The sequence below is a fragment of the Ostrinia nubilalis genome, chromosome 23, assembly GCF_963855985.1.
Source record: "Ostrinia nubilalis chromosome 23, ilOstNubi1.1, whole genome shotgun sequence".
Lineage (NCBI taxonomy): Eukaryota > Metazoa > Arthropoda > Insecta > Lepidoptera > Crambidae > Ostrinia > Ostrinia nubilalis.
This window is the reverse complement of record NC_087110.1, coordinates 3,562,570-3,579,758: the sequence shown is the minus strand read 5'-3', so window position 1 is coordinate 3,579,758 and position 17,189 is coordinate 3,562,570. Positions and strand designations below refer to the sequence as shown.

Below are 17,189 nucleotides of genomic sequence, written 5' to 3'. Positions count from 1 at the left end.
CATAGTATAATGTCATACGGCATATTGTTGTGGGGCTCAGCTGCGGACATTGAAACTGTGTTCGTTCTGCAGAAGAGAGCAGTGCGGGCCATTTATAACCTTGGACCCCGATTTTCCTTGAGAGAATTCTTTAAGGAGATTAATATACTGACAGTAGCTTCACAGTTCATTTATGAAAACCTTTTATATGTTCGCAAAAATATAGAGCAATTTACTAGAAAGAGTGATTTACACAAGTTCAATACAAGAAACAAAAATAAACTTGCCGTTCCAAATTTCAGACTGCACAAGATTGGTAATTCATTTATGGGGAAATGTATTAAACTTTTCAATAAATTACCACGAACTGTTGTAGAATTGCCCATTCATAAATTTAAAGCACATATCAAAAGCACCTTAATGAAAAAGGGCTACTATAAAGTTGATGATTATATAAAGGATAAAAATGTTTGGAATGTTTAACTGCCTAGCTCGCATTAATACTTATGACTATAATTTGTATATTTTAAAGACTGTAAAACCTTGAAAAGGAGGCTGACAATAGTGACTGAGTTTCTTGCGCTGCTTCTTCTCAGCACTGGCCCATTTATTGTCCCGAAGCAGTGGTAGGGTTAATATTGGGACGTGTAAAAGCGCTTTCTTAAAGCCTATTTGCAAAAATAAATGAATTTAATTTTAATTTACTAAAATTTGTATGGATGTCTGGATGTTAACATGTTTGTTACTCTTTCACGCAAAAAGTAGTGAGCGGATTTTGAGTAAACCTTACAGTATGATTGTTTACCAAATTTGACGTGGGTGAATCCGCGGGAAAAACTAGTATGTAATATGTTCAAGGATTTCAGTTAATTAATCTTTTAGAAAATGATTCACATCTTCCATTAGATTTCTAAACCACAGTTCTTTCTTCATTAAATATTACCTACTGAACCAATTTTTATGGTGTATTTGCCAGTGAGCTTTTATTTGCTTACGGCTAGCCTCCAAACAAACGCTTTTTGACCCTAATCCTGATAATGAAGTTTATTTAGAGCTTTTTATAGCAATAATATTTAATTACAAATGTTGAATAAATAAACTGAACTGACGGCCGATAGGGATAAATAAGCATAAAGAATACATTATTTCAAGAAGACCTAATAAGGCCTTGACAACCCAGACAAACTGTTCCAGACAGATAATTACATACGAGATTAACGATACAAGAAAAAACAAGTAGTGTAAGCGACATTTGATGTAACGTATCTTTTTATCTCAGTCATCCAACGAATTGAGTACTACCAGCCCAGTCAGTTTGAGAATGAGCCTGAAGTTTGAGAGTGGCACGGGGGGGGGGGGGTGTTGTTTTTCATTGATTGAGTTCTTTTAAGCTCTACTTACCTATAATTGTATTGTAATTTACACCATTGAACTACGACGCACTGAGAAAACAGGCAGGTTCGCTCGGTGGCGACATCTGTTAATTATCAGAATTTAGTTACAATATTAAACAAAGGAAAGTACCTACTAAATATTTATTTATATTTTGCAGTAATTAAATGAAGTCTCTGTGTAAAACAAACATGAAAAATGAAGTGCTAAGAGACCAGAAAATACGTATTAATGAATTTAACTTAGTTTTGATAAATAAATATAATAAATATTAGCAAAAAAAAAAGAATAACTGAAAAATCACTATCGCCGCATAGGAATGCTTTTTACAACCCTAAAAACGAAATGAAAATCGATATGATATCTATTTTATTAAACCATCCACGAAAGCTATTTTCAACCGACTTCAAAAAAAGGAGGAGGTTCTCAATTCGACCCGTATATTTTTTTTTTTTTTTTTTCTATGTTTGTTACGCGATAACTCCGCCAATTATGAACCGATTTGAACAAATCTTTTTTCAGCGTATAGGTAATACCTCAAGGGTGGTCCCATTTAAATTTAATAATAAAAAAAACAACCCTCAAGGGTGGAAAATTGGGGATGAACTTTTTTATACGCAATATCTCCGCCGATTATAAACCAATTAGAACGATTACTTTTTTGTTGAATAGGTATTATCAAAAGGGTGGTTTCATGCGAATTTGAAGAAAATATTTCACCCCTAAGGGTGGAAAATTGGGGATGAACTTTTTTATACGCAATATGTCCGCCGATTATGAACCAATTTGAACGATTATTTTTTTGTTGAATAGGTATTATCAAAAGGGTGGTTTCATGCGAATTTGAAGAAAATATTTCACCCCCAAGGGTGGAAAATTGGGGATGAACTTTTTTATAATATACATTAAGAATATGATCTCAATGTACTGCCTACCTTCAGTGGTAACATCAAGGTAATAATTAGTTAACTAAAAAGCAAGAAATAAGTTAAATTTTATAAAAAAAAATTAAACCGACTCCAAAAAACCTACACTAAAAAGTAGAATAATAATTACTAATTACCTACTTATTTATTAGGACGAATTATTAATATTTATGTAGGTATACCATGATTGATACTTTTGGAGTCGGTGCAGGCAAACTTTACATGTTTCATAATCTTGGCACCGACTCCAGAAGTATCAATCATGGTATACCTACATAAATATTAATAATTCGTCCTAATAAATAAGTAGGTAATTAGTAATTATTATTCTACTTTTTAGTGTAGGTTTTTTGGAGTCGGTTTAATTTTTTTTTATAAAATTTAACTTATCCTCATGTCTATTTGATTTCCTGAACATTTTGATCCACTTGGCATAGTGGGGTTAATATCCCATTGTAGGCTATACAGTCGACAGTGGGCTGAGTGTGAGTTTACATCAAACGGTTAATGGACGTTGTTTGTTATCTTCCAGGAAAAGACCCTTGACTTTTAGCTAGAAAAGTCTCTCTGGGTTCTTTGCGAGAAATCGCTTTCTAGCGCTGAGTTCACTTGAATGTAAAGTTCCAAGTCCAACTTTTTGAATTTTTTGCAGGAACGAATGCGCTATACTAATAGTGGGTAGCCAGGGAAGACTTTATAAAAAGTAGAGCAGGCACAGTTTTTGTAAAATCCGTTATTTGTGTCATAAATATTTTTTCTTTCTTTGTTAATCGTCAGGTTTTTACAGTATATTTGTTTGTTTCAACCTACTGTCGTCCACCGCTGGACTAAGATCTATCTCATAGATTACCACAATGACCAGTCATGCGATGCGCGCATCCAGGTGTGTATAAAATATAATTATAGCCTGACCAGGAACATAAAAACCCTGGCATAGAGGCGCGTCAATTGCATTTGATAGTGCAACACTGAGTACAGTCGTACCTGTGTTAAATTAATAGGCTAACTTTATGTATCAGGATTCAGGATTACGGGCTAATTTGATATTTTCATAAATTAACGAAAAAATATTATTATAGGTAACCTGATTTAAATAAATTAAATGAAACCATCAATCGAGCTAGTAGATTTATTTTATTATTCATCAATAATCAAATTCAGAACTTGAATATTCAACTGCAATGTCTGCTCATGAACGCTTCAAACTCGGTACTTCTTTCCCAATCCCATAAAATTCAACACTTAGAAAGTGACAAAATTTTTAAAATAGGTAGTTGAAACAAACCACAGCTAATTTTCATAGTGGACTGTACTATACGATAAACATGTCAGTCAATTTGACAACCTTTGTCGGAAACATTATTCAATGAAAATATTGTCCGAACCCTTAGTATTTCTCTTCGACAAATACTTTAACACATTGTGAACCACTTTTCTTTCACGACTATAAAAATATTTTAGCAATTTAATTCATAAAACCAATTGCGCACATTTAAAATAAAGTTTGTTTACACTTTGACAGCAATAGACTGACATGCAAGGTGACATGTCAATGAAGTTTTCAGTTACTGTTGCCATTAAAAGAAATTAGTACCATTAGTTTTCCGCAACATGGCGAGGGTTTTTATGTTCCTGGCCAGGCTATATATAGTTTCTATTTATCACTAATACGAATTTATTACAAATTCTAAAATAATTCTGCCTATTACGCTTTTAGGCCTAAACTACTAAAAACCTATTTTAATGATTGGTGTAGAGAAAGTTTGAGTCCTGAGAAAGGACATGGGAAAGTTTTTATCCCGGTTTTTGACGAGACGCGCGCGATTAATTTATTTCTGTGACAGTATTTCCACGCGGGCGAAACCGCGGGAACATGCTTATAACAATAATGATTACAATCTACTGTCTATTAGTCCTGCCGACCTATCCCAAACACCCTGTATTTCGTTCAAAATACTCAGAATTAATAAACGGATACCGACGCACTTTGAAATGGGTAAGACACTTCTGTTACCTTTGGGTATCAAATTAAATTAGTGACCTGTTTTATTTTATTATTAACCATTAGAACATAAATATTTTAAATAACCACGACATGAGTTATTATCACGTTGGGTGACTAGTTAAAATATAAATAAGTCTGGAATTTTTCCATTCTTTTTGACAACAAACCTCACAGTGTCAGCCCAAAACTCCGCCACAAGTGGCGTTGTCAGCAGCCTTCATTAAATCTTCCTGCGTGCAGTTGTTTGGGCACGCAGGGCACGACATAATGTGCTTTAGGTACCATTGTACCATTCTAGACTGCATCTCATTTAACATCAGTGTGATGGCGGTCAAATACTTGCCTTGTTCTGCATAAAATACCAATGGGATTATTTGTTTTATTTCCTTTGATAAACGTACCAGGCTCAAAAGCAGTCTCTACCAGGCATTCAAATCAATAAAACGTCATGTATTTATTGACGAAAATTACTCGAAAGAAATAAATCAATCTATACTAATCTATACTACTAATATTATAAATGCGAAAGTAGCCTGTCTGTCTGTCTTGCTTTCACGCCTAAACCACTAAACCGATATAGATGAAAGTTGGCATAGAGATAGTTTTTATCCCGGTTTTTGAAACAGGGACGCGCGCGATAAAGTTTTTCTGTGACAGACAAAATTCCACGCGGGCGAAGCCGCGGGCGGAAAGCTAGTTAATAATAAAGATCAATTTATAAACTTATCATTCATCAAACCAAACAATGTAAAATACTACGACTTCGTGAATTCCCCTTCAAAAGGCTCCCTCAAATTGACTGTCGGTTTTTTAATGCTTTTCAGAGGCACTTCGCCTACCCAAAGAGCCGTCTGCCTTGACGGGAGAAATTGATCAAAGTGGGCTCTGACGAAATCATTTTGCACTCAAAATGTGACCGGCGGAGGCCGAAGGCGATAGGCGCTTTGGAAGTTAGGAATTACTTTCCTTACAATCGACCTGATAGAAAGACTTATCTTCATGGAAACTAAGCAATATTACTGGAATATACTTTGTGTTTTATTGTAAAACTAGCGGCCGCCCGCGACTTCGCGCTCGTGGACCCTGTTTTACCCCCTTAGGGATAGAATTTTGCAAAATCCCGTCTTAGTGAGCACCTTCGTTCTAAAAGGAAACCATAAGCAAAATTTGAGACTCCTAGCACTTGTAGTTTCTGAGATTTCGTGATGAGTGATCGAGTCAGTGACCTTTTGAATTTATAATGTGAACATTAACAGGAAAACGGTATTACGAGGATCTAAAATCTAAATAAAGCTGTAGGGGCTGTAGGGATTTTCGAGTTCAAATCCTACTAAGGGTAAATATTGTGATGAACACAAGTAACAAGTAGGTAGGTACTTATTTTTTTTTGTTGGGAAACATACAGTTACAATATAATTTAACTTAGGTGCAGTAAGACAACACATAAACCAATTAAGTTTCCACCAGAGATTAACTTATATAAGACGTGTTAAAGCTATCTACATTACAACTACAAGTCTTCATGTTTTACTGGTACCAGAGAAATAACGTGTCATGATGAATATAATCTCCCTTCACCAAACTTCTTTTGAAATAATCCAAAAAGTAACTCTACTTTTTGAATTGAATACCAATCGTGTACCATTTCCTAATTTCCTACTTTCATAACCAGAATCCGTTTTCATTAAAGGCTATACAGTGTGCTTACCATGAGTTTACGTTAGGTGTGCTCGCTAGAAACTGCGTAAAAAAAGACGTTAAATGTATGACATATTGTGCAGCGCCCCTAGCGGATACTTTCAAGAAATAAAATCTTCATAGATTTTTTTGACGAACTCGCTAGCGAGCACACTTAACGTAAACTCATGGTAAGCACACAGATCTCCACTATAAATACGAGAAGCACAGACGTATACTTTTCCAATAACTTACGACCTAAAATTACAATTTCCCTGAAACCTTAAATGTCTATCCACAATACGAGTAGTTGATACGCCGATATTTACGGATAACTTAATTATTTCCCAGAACCTTTTTGGGGGTAAAAGCCCTTTCGTACTCGATTAAATTGGGGGCACGAAATCCGAGCCAACGTTTGAAACATGATATTTATTCACCTCCCAAACACTTCATCATGAGGTAATGGCGTGTGAAGGAATACCGCACACCGATAAAATTATTTAGTACAGTAGAACTCTGGCCCTTATCGACAGATTAAAAAAAAACCTTGCCCTTGTCACTGGAATTTAAAAATAGCTCATGAATTCAAATTTATTTATTGTGATTAAGGGCTGATTTTTCAATCTTCGGATAACTTTTAACTGAAGAATAAGTTTGGCGCATTGACAGTTTTAGTATGGGAAATATGTCAAAATGACAAGGTTATTCTTCAGATAAAAGATATCTGACTATTGAAAAATCAGCTCTAAGAGTACATAGTTTAGTAAGAAAGAAAGAAAGATACATTTATTACAATGGACATCACACAAATACAGGCAATTTAAATAACTTATGCCAAGTCCTATCCCAGTAATCTGAAAGTTCGTAAGATATGGTTACGTGGATGTTTGTTTCGAGACTTATTCACGCAAAATCTACTGAACGAACTTTACAGATTACTGGTAGATATATCTTATAATAGCTAGATTAACAGACAAGCTACTTCTAATTAGCTGTCCTGTTATTCAGTATTTTGTTAACATACTTCTTTAGACTTTATGCAATAGAGACTACCCACATAGTCTCTCCATCTCTGAATTACTAAGTGCTCTGCATCTCTACTATTCCTACGCAATACCAGGCCTGTTCATGCATAGAAAACAAAACACGCGCGACTACACCTCCTGAGATATCTAATCGAAAGGACAATCACGAGCGAGCATTGACGCACGCACGTGTATTCTTCACCCATTTGCATTATAAAGACAATAAACTATGTATGTAAAATCGGTGGTGTAATTAATACTGTGCAGTATTTTAACTGCATGAATAGTAATAGAAACACAAAATATAATTCATGCTTATTTCATGTATTTCCTCCGCCATTTTCCGCAGATTGGCACCTCACGTCACACATTTTACCGAAGTCAGCCCTATGGCTTCGGCGCAGTACCGATCACTGACGTTTGTCAACAAATTGGTGCTCGACTCTTGACTCTTGAGCATACATTTTTTAAATACCTTCGCGAAGAAAACCTTCTATACGTAGTACTTATTATTATTCTGTGGCAATACTGAGAATTTCCTGTCTCAGAACTAATACAAACCTAAGTCATTGTAATAGATATCTGGGCAAGCTTATTAACTGTACCTCTAGATCAGTCTTTCCCAAAGTGGGCGATAACGCCCCCTTGTGGGCGCTGCAGGCTTAAAGGGGGGCGGTAAGAGACCCAGAAAAAAAATCGGGACGTTGTGTAGAGGCTTGGGAGGCATCAACTACTTGGAGGACTCTTAGACATCGACTGAGCTCGACTCTTGACTACAAAAATGGGGGGCGCTAAAAATAATTTATTCTCAAAGTGGGCAGTAGACTAAATAAGTTTGGGAACCACTGCTCTAGATTGTGTCTACACCCAGTAGAAAGTTAAAGCAAGCATCACTTATATCAGTGACCTTAGGTAGACCAAGGAGACTTGTAACAGCGGTGGGTTGGTAGTAGTCAATTTCTCTGTACCTTAGACTGTTTATGGAGCTAGCAACTTCACGAATTAGTTGCTCTTTCGACACTCCACAGTTTGTCTGAAAAACAAACCTACACCGTGTCAGCCCAAAACTCCGCTACAAGAGTGGCGTTGTCCGCAGCATTCATTAAATCCTGCGTGCGTGCACTTGCTCGGGCACTCAGGGCACGACATCATGTATACATCGACTGGAGAAGAAAACCCTAGGCGCAGAAAAATCGACTTTGTGACTACTCATGTTTGTTACAACTCTCCTCGGTCTCCCCTATGAGGCCATTTTTCGACATTCTAAGCCTCTACTCAAAAATTGTAACCACGAAAATCTAAGCCTTCTTATTCCATTTCAATTGCGACAGCTCTGCAATACGGAAAAAAGCTTATTTGGCTTGGCTTGGCTGGCTAGGCTTGTGAACTTTTAAATTATAAATGTGATTTTATTGCGTCATTTTTGGCCTGATGGAATGCTTGCCCTTTTTGCTGGAAATGATTTGGTATTGTTGTTTCTATAAAAATGGAGCATTCGCCTTTGGAGTCAACTTTTGGTAATTTTTTTCAGTACTATGAATAGAATGATTAATTGTACCCGTAAAATGTAACAACACAATGAATACAAAGGTAGTTAATATAGTTATAATTGATTTTTACCGTACCTGCGTCAATTATAGGGTTTGGGCTTGTTTATTGATCGAAATCAATGGATAATAATTCGTTCGTTCGTTCGTTTCAGCCAAATGACGTCCACTGCTGGACAAAGGCCTCCTCCAAGGTTTTCCACAATGCACGGTCCTGCGCTGCCCGCATCCAGGCTCTTCCCGCGACCTTTACCAGATCGTCGGTCCACCTAGTAGGAGGTCTGCCCACCTAGTAGGAGGATGATTATAATTACTGTCTATTATCTAAACACGGATAATCTACCACTGACCTGTGTTTAACTGATTATTATAAATTAATTTGTGGGCGTGTTATGAAACTACAACTTTAATTTGTCAGATATTTAATCCTGATTAGTTCAACTTCGAACCTTGACCATTATGCCTTACCATATTTTTGAGTACAATCTTAAATCACAGATTTAAACTCAAACATCACACAGGTCAAGCGCTGAGCTCAGTCAGTTCCTGAGGTATGGGAGTAATACATTCTAACATTCCAACCTTTACTAGTACTATTGGTAATAATTTAAGGGAAACCTGGTATTGGCCATATTGTATGTTAAATTTATGTATGGTAAAATTGTATAAATACGCTGTTGGTTTTCTCAATAAAATAAAATAAAAATACAGGAGGGTGTTTTTGGGATGTCAAACTTCAGCGAGACTTCAGATTCGTATGTTCTATCATGTCAAAATATCATGTCACTATCACCTGAGTTAACCGCTAAACCTATAGTAGTAGCAGGTAGTGTTTCTACTTCACCAGTACCAATCTTTATGGGCATGTAGGTTTGCGAGAAAAATTAGCAGACACTCAACTAAGCTTCAAGTTCGAATTTTTCCAGGAAAAAAATCCAATGGTTTTCTACAAGGAAGTTTTTCTGAATTCGCTGAATTTTCAGGATCTTTCACTGGCTTGCAATTAGGAGGTATTCACTGAAAGTTTTTTCCAACGTTACATCTGTTTGCTATCTCGGACTAATTTTAGAGAAAAACTTTAGTTTTGTCGAGCACATTAAACAGATCGGTGAAAAAGCTAAAAAGAACTTTTATGCCTTAAGTCACATTTCAACCTCGACGTGGGGTCTAACGTTTAAAATCCTCCGAGTAATATATTCGGCCACTTATTTAAGCTCCATTTGCTATGGTGCACCAGTTTGGGCTGACAGAGCTACTATAGGAGCCGCTCGACGGAAACTACTCCAAAGTCAACGCCTTGCATTGATTTTTCTTTGCAAAGCTTACAGAACTGTGAGCACGGAGGCTCTGCCAGTCCTGGCTGGTGTACTGCCGGTCGACTTAGAGGTACAAAAGCGTGCGGCTATGTACTTCGCATCAAGGGAAAATATAACCTCCGATTTCTTAAATAGCCGCGATCGTTCTAAAATAAGTCGATTATTTGATTCCCGAGAAGTCGTTGAAGAAGATTTACTTAATGAATGGCAAAAAAGATGGGATACGTCAGTCAAAGGACGTCACTTATATAAATTCTTCCCGAATGTACGCGAACGTCTAACTAGGCGATGGTTAGAAATCGACCATTGCTCGTCGCAGTTCCTCACGGGACATGGCAACTTTAAACATAAACTTCACGAATTCAAACTAGTTCCGTCTCCTTTTTGCGAGTGTTCCACTGATGATGTCAGTCATGATGTCATGAAGCAGTCTGCCCATCATATCTTGTGGGAGTGTGATCTTTGGAAACATGAACGTGATATAATGCTTAATTCAATACAACATACATCTGTTTCCGCAATTTATTACACCGATCTTGTCGCGACAAGGAAAAATTTCCGTGCTTTTAAGCGATTTTGTGAAAAATATTATTGGCAGGTAGTTGCTAATTGCTCATAAGATAGGCCCCCTTAATTTAATTTATTGTCCGTGGTGCATAATCTTTTTCTTAAAGGTTTTAAACCTTTGTTTGTCACCTGTCATCCGCTTTGCAATGGAGGGAAGTCGAACCTTAATTTCGAACTCCTCCTATGTTCTTCTGATTAATTTCGTTGCGGGTCCAATGACAGTTTAACTTTCCCCCGGGACAAACTTGACCTTCATTGGTTGGGTTTTTGTGGCGGTCAAGCTGTAGATCCTGGCTACACAGGAGTTGCAGTGGTGGGAACGAGAGGTGGGAATAGTCCCGTTCCAACGTTACATCCTTACACAATAGGACTCCCAGAAAATATTTTTGGTTTTCTCAAAGATATTCTTTTGGCCTTTGCTAAAAGATAAATATATTGTTTTTCCACAAAACAAAACAATCTTTGTAACTAAGATTTCATCTATTCTTAGAATCGGAAAAACAACCCAAATTACTATTTGGAACCGTTGTTTTAGATGACAAGCCTTTTTATTACCATCTAACTTAAGTGTAAGTATGATGTCTTTTTCTCATCATCATCATCATCATCTCAGCCATAGGACGTCCACTGCTGAACATAGGCCTCCCCCAATGCTTTCCATGCTGCCCGGTTGGTAGCGGCCTGCGTCCAGCGCCTTCCTGCTACCTTTATGATGTCGTCGGTCCACCTTGTGGGTGGACGTCCTACGCTGCGTTTTGGTACGCGTTATCTTCGTTTATATCTTTTTCTATTTTGTCTTTTTCTTCTTACCAGAATTTTTACTTATCCCAAATCGAACGTTACAACGTTTTTAGATTTCAAACGTCCTAATGTCGAGGGAACGGTCTAACTTCAAAACTCTTAAAATATGGTTGACTGCAATAAAATCTTCAAATTTCGCTATTCCAACCCTAATGTCTGAAGTTCAGCAATTTACTTTGATAAAATATTCTACAAATCCAACTGCCAATCAACATCAGACGGACGAGGGAGCCACGATAAAGGTCACAACTCTGAAAAGTTCATTTTACCTGATATGAATAAATTGATGTTGCCACTTCCACCGACGTGTTTTACCTGAAAATAAAATTGAGAGTTATTATTTTACGTTTAGGTGATACTAGCTTTTGCTCGCGGCTTCGTCTGACATAGAAAAATTATATTGCATTAAAAACCGGGATTAAAACTGATGTTGTAAGTTCTTCCCTGAGTCCGAAACTACCTTTATCTACACTAAATTTCATCGAAATCGGTTCAGTGATTTAACCGCGAAAGATTACAAATCAACAGACAGAGTTACTGGCCTGTTTATACCTGAAACATAATACGTAACATTAGTAGGTGCGAATTTATTTTTGGAAAACATGTATCATGCCAAAAATTATAAAAGAACTTTACAAAATTTAATACACATTATCCTATTTTGAGTAATATTTGTTTAATATGTAGTTATCGTGGTTATATTAATCCTTTAGCGTGGGTTAAAAATTTTGTACGCAGACAGAACGTAAATAAGTGGAAACTTTACTGACGTGTGATTCGTAGACTGACTGATAGATCAAGCAAGTAAACAAACTATAGTCCCTAATATTTTAAGTGTAACAAGGATTTCAGAAGCCATCGCAAAAGGGTTCAAATGAGGATCAAAAAATATTCCAGTAAAATCCAACATTCATTCTCCTTTTTACGAATGATACATACCGTCACATTCCACGCAGAGCGGTTCGTTTTTGTCTTTCAAACATAAAAGTAACTTTAACGTTTAGCATCCCCACAGATTACATCGCCACGAAAAAACACGCCACATTTCTCTCATTACACTCAGATACCGTAAAATTCTTGGCTATAAAATCCTTAATCCGTTCCGCAAACGGAAAAAGAAAAATACAAGCGCAAACGAATTATGTTAAACAAATATTCGGGTAATCCGGGCCAGAGACGTAATTGCTACCTGGTCCCTCAGGTGAAAAGTTGGGGAATTTGTATTTTCGGCTAGTGTTGTCCGACAATTCGATTGTCCGTCGATAATTTATGAGTCGATCTATCATTGCTTTTGTCGTGAGCATGACGATAATGCTGTATACGATGAAATGTATTCTTCTATCGTGTGAGTTATAAGAAGAGTCACGAGGGACGACGATCTATTTTGGCACTTAAGAATCGCATAAATAAATAGTAAACAATCAAATGTGACCACCGTAGTTTTGATTCAAGTATCACAATAACCATATTTGATGTATTGAAGACTAAACCCTATGTTACTTAATTTGGCCATAAGCCAGGAAAGACAGCAATATCCTTGTGAAGCTTCTTGTAATGCGCAAAATCGAAGAGAAAAGGCCAAGAGGAAGAGCCCGCCTACACGCTAGATTGAACCAATATGTATCACATTAGGAAAACCGCCTACACTCGTTCAGGCTAGACTAATGGCGCCAAATAGTCCACATTTTAATACAATAATGGTCTTCTATCAGGGGTGTACTACCCGTTCGCGCTAAGTTTGCCGGTCCGTGGAATGCGCGTCCCCTCTCCCAACCGCGATTAAACGCAATTAATTTGTCTTATTTTACGCAAATACACAATTTTTATTAATAATAATAAATAAAAAATATTTTAAATATAATTTGTTAGAGTTATAGACGATTCCCTTCGAGTGACGTCATATCGCCAACGGCAAACTTAAAGCGAAAGGATATAGACACTTTAATAATTATAGTCACTCTTTCATTAGGGATATAACAACCTCATGTTACATTGTGTCACTCTCCAAAGGTGAAAAAACCAATAAATAGGTCCCCATAAATAGGTCTCACAGTGTAACGTTTCCCCCGAAGCACGCAATGCTATTTATCTTCAATCAAGTTGACGCAAGACAGCAATGTTTTAACCAAACAGGAAATTTGAAAATACTTAGGCTGAATTGCACCATCTTACTTTGACCGTAACTATAACGATAACCGGTGCTTTTTGTATGGATTTTGTCAGATTTTTGACGCTTGTCAAAGTTAAAGTAAGATGGTGCAACCCAGCCTTAGATTTTCAGTTTGCGTGTCCCTGGTCAAAAGAATCTAACTAATTACCTCTGACCACTAAAACATGTTACCATCAACCCCCAAAATCGGGGAAACTGACGCCAAAAAAATAAATAAGAATCAATCTATCGATATATCGACATCGATACTCCTACATCACTATTCCGAGCAAACAGGTGAGGTAAAAGAAAACATCGAACCACCTTCAGACTGGGTTAATCGCTGATTAGACGTAATTGATTGAGAATTAGGAAAGTAGCGAAGCCAGTTCAGCAAAACAAGGCTACTTCCTTAATTATTTGTATGTTTGTTGAAACTTTTAATGTGGGTAGTAAAACATTTCACTACCTACCTTAGAAGGGGATAAAAGTGCAAGTTTGATGCTTTTATCAACTAAACCATTTACCATAGGCGTAGCTCTACCATGAATTTTTAAACGGACTAGTTGGTTAAGGAGTGCGTACAAAATGTTTAACAGACTGTACAACGCCCCTAGCGGTCTAAAAATCTATGAAGATTTTAGTACTTGAGAGCAGCACTAAAATCTTCATAGATTTTTTAACGCACTCGCTAGCGATGACGTTTAATCTTTCGTTTCGTTTCGTTTCAGCCAAATGACGTCCAGTGCTGGATAAAGGCCTCTCCTTGCACCTCCCGCAACCTTCACCAGATCGTCGGTGGGGGGCCTATACCACACAATAAATTTATTTAATGTAAGCTCACGGCATAGCTACTGGATGTATATTTCTCCCTCCGTCGCCTCTCCCGACATTACTTCATTTATTTACACTCCCTAGTACGTCTCTGTAGTTTAGCACAACGCCTATTTACACGTTCAACGTAAACGTTCACAAAAGGTGTTCAAGGCAGTCACAAATTTCTCCCCTTAATTTGGCTCCTGTAATAGAATCTGTTGAAGTTCGAATTTTATTACGAAACAGAATTAACGGGACTTTGGAGGAGTTTTTGCTAAAACTAAAAGGAAAACACGACCTAGTTTAGTGTCGTGTCCCAGTGGGGTAGGATTAATTTAGATGAGACTGAAGTTGTTAAGCGAGCATTAATAGGCACATTTTAGAATATCGATTTTAACTGGTTCTTAAACCTTTTTGGAACTAATTTACCCTAATAAAACTCATTAAAACTCATTTATTTCTGTAAATAGGCTTAAAAAAAAGCACTTTTACACGTCCCAGTATTAACCCTACCACTGCTTCAGGACAATAAATGGGCCAGTGCTGAGAAGAAGCAGCGCAAGAAACTCAGTCACTATTGTCAGCCTCTTTTTCAAAGGTTTACATGCTTTAAAATGTACAAAGTTATAAATATTTATGCGAGCTAGGCAGTAACGTATCCCAAACATTTTTATCTTTTAAATAATCATCGACTTTATAGTAGCCCTTTTTCATTAAGGTACCTACTTTTAATATGTGCTTTGAATTTATGAATGGGTAGTTCTACAACAGTTTGTGGTAATTTATTAAAGAATTTAATACATTTTCCCATAAATGAATTACCAATCTTATGCAATCTGAAATTTGGAACGGCAAGTTTATTTTTGTTTCTTGTATTAAAGTTATGCAAATCGCTCTTTTTCGTGAATTGCTCTATATTTTTGCGGACATATAAAAGGTTTTCATAAATGAACTGTGAAGCTACTGTCAGTATGTTTATTTCCTTAAAAAAATCTTTCAAGGAAAATCGGGGTCCAAGGTTATAAATGGCCCGCACTGCTCTCTTCTGCAGAACAAACACAGTTTCAATGTCCGCGGCTGAGCCCCACAACAATATGCCGTATGACATTATACTATGAAAATAGCTAAAATATACTAGCCTTGTCGTTTCAATGTCAGTTAATTGCCTTATCTTTCTCACTGCAAAAGCAGCCGAACTGAGCCTTTTTGACAAAGTTTCAATATGAGGACCCCATTGAAGTTTAGCATCTAAAGTGATTCCCAGGAATGTTGTGGAATTTATGCTATTTAATGGTTCATTCTTCACCATTAATTGCGTGGAAACCTGCCTCACATTAGGTAAGGTAAATTTAATGCACTTAGTTTTGTTTGCATTTAACAATAAGTTGTTAACAGTGAACCAATGTAGAACCTGTGAGAGTGTGTTATTAATATCGTCAAATTTTACTTTACCTCTATCAACTTTGAAAATGAGAGATGTGTCATCAGCAAATAACACAATATCACACAGATCTTTTACAAAGTAAGGAAGGTCATTAATGTAAATAAGAAATAGCAAAGGTCCCAATATTGATCCCTGCGGCACACCCATAGTAAGAGGTGCTCCAGAAGACTCAGTTCCGTTAATACAAACTTTTTGTTTTCTGCCTGTGAGATACGAGTTCAGCAGATCAAGTGACTTATTCGAAACACCATAATGTCGCAATTTGTTTAGTAAGGTTTGGTGGACTACACAATCAAACGCTTTTGAAAGATCACAGAAAATACCAACAGCGTCCTTTTTACTCTCCCAAGCATCAAAGACGTGTTTCAATAGTGCTACCCCAGCGTCAGTAGTACTTCTACCTTTCGTAAAACCAAATTGCTTATTGTGTAATAATTTGTTAAAAATGAAGTGAGATAGAAGTTGGTGGAAAATAATTTTCTCGAAAATTTTGCTAAGTACTGGTAGAATAGAAATCGGTCGAAAATTAGAGGGGTCACATTTGTCACCAGCCTTGAACAATGGAATTATTTTACTTAACTTCATTAAGCTAGGAAAGCAACCTTGATCAATACATGTATTAAAAATGAATGCAAGGTGAGGAGCTATGGTGTCAATAATTGTTCCAATTATAGTGACGGAGATTCCCCAAAGGTCCTCAGTTTTTTTCATATTTAATTCTCTAAAGGTTTTAATTATTGTATTACAATCTATATGCCTGAACTGGAGCAGACACTGGCACTCGGTGACATTAGATTTTAAAAGAGACTCTGCAAGAATTGGTGATGAATTCAGTTCTTTAGTTGTTTCAGACGCAATATTGGAGAAGAATGTCTCAAATGTGGTTGCAACTTCTGTATCGGAATTTATAATTTCGTTTCCGATTTTCAGTAAAAAAGTGTTATCCTTCGATTTATTTTTACATGTTTGTTTATTTATTATGTTCCACGTAGCCTTAGCTTTATTATTAGAATTTAAAATCATGTTTCGAAGATGATTTGATTTAGCAGCCAAACAAACCTTTTTAAATATTTTTGAGTAATTTTTAACATATTCTATAACACTCAGATCTTGCGTATCGGCTTTATTTTTATTTTCTATTTTTCAGCCAAATGACGTCCACTGCTGGACAAAGGCCTCCCCCAAGGTTTTCCACAATGAACGGTCCTGCGCTGCCCGCATCCAGGCTCTTCCCGCGACCTTTACCAGATCGTCGGTCCACCTAGTAGGAGGCCTGCCCACGCTACGTCTTCCAGCCCGTGGTCGCCACTCGAGAACTTTCCTGCCCCAACGGCCATCGTCTCTACGAGCTATGTGCCCCGCCCACTGCCACTTGATTTTAGCAATTCTGCGAGCTATGTCGGTTACTTTGGTTCTCCTGCGGATCTCCTCATTTCTGATTCGATCACGCAGGGAGACTCCGAGCATAGCCCGCTCCATCGCCCTTTGGGTGACCTTGAGCCTTCTTATGAGGCCCATAGTAAGCGACCACGTCTCAGATCC

At 37.0% G+C, this 17,189-nt stretch overlaps 1 protein-coding gene across 1 annotated transcript in view; it reads right to left on the bottom strand.

Annotated features, from left to right (window-relative positions):
• Positions 1 to 11,544, bottom strand: part of LOC135083201 (lachesin-like) — a 126,051-nt gene extending 114,507 nt beyond the window's left edge. Inside the window, exon 1 of the mRNA XM_063977935.1 lies at positions 11,508 to 11,544. The gene's annotated coding sequence lies outside the window, so the exon portion shown is untranslated. The remainder of the gene's footprint in view (positions 1 to 11,507) is intronic.
• Positions 11,545 to 17,189: the final 5,645 nt, after the last annotated feature.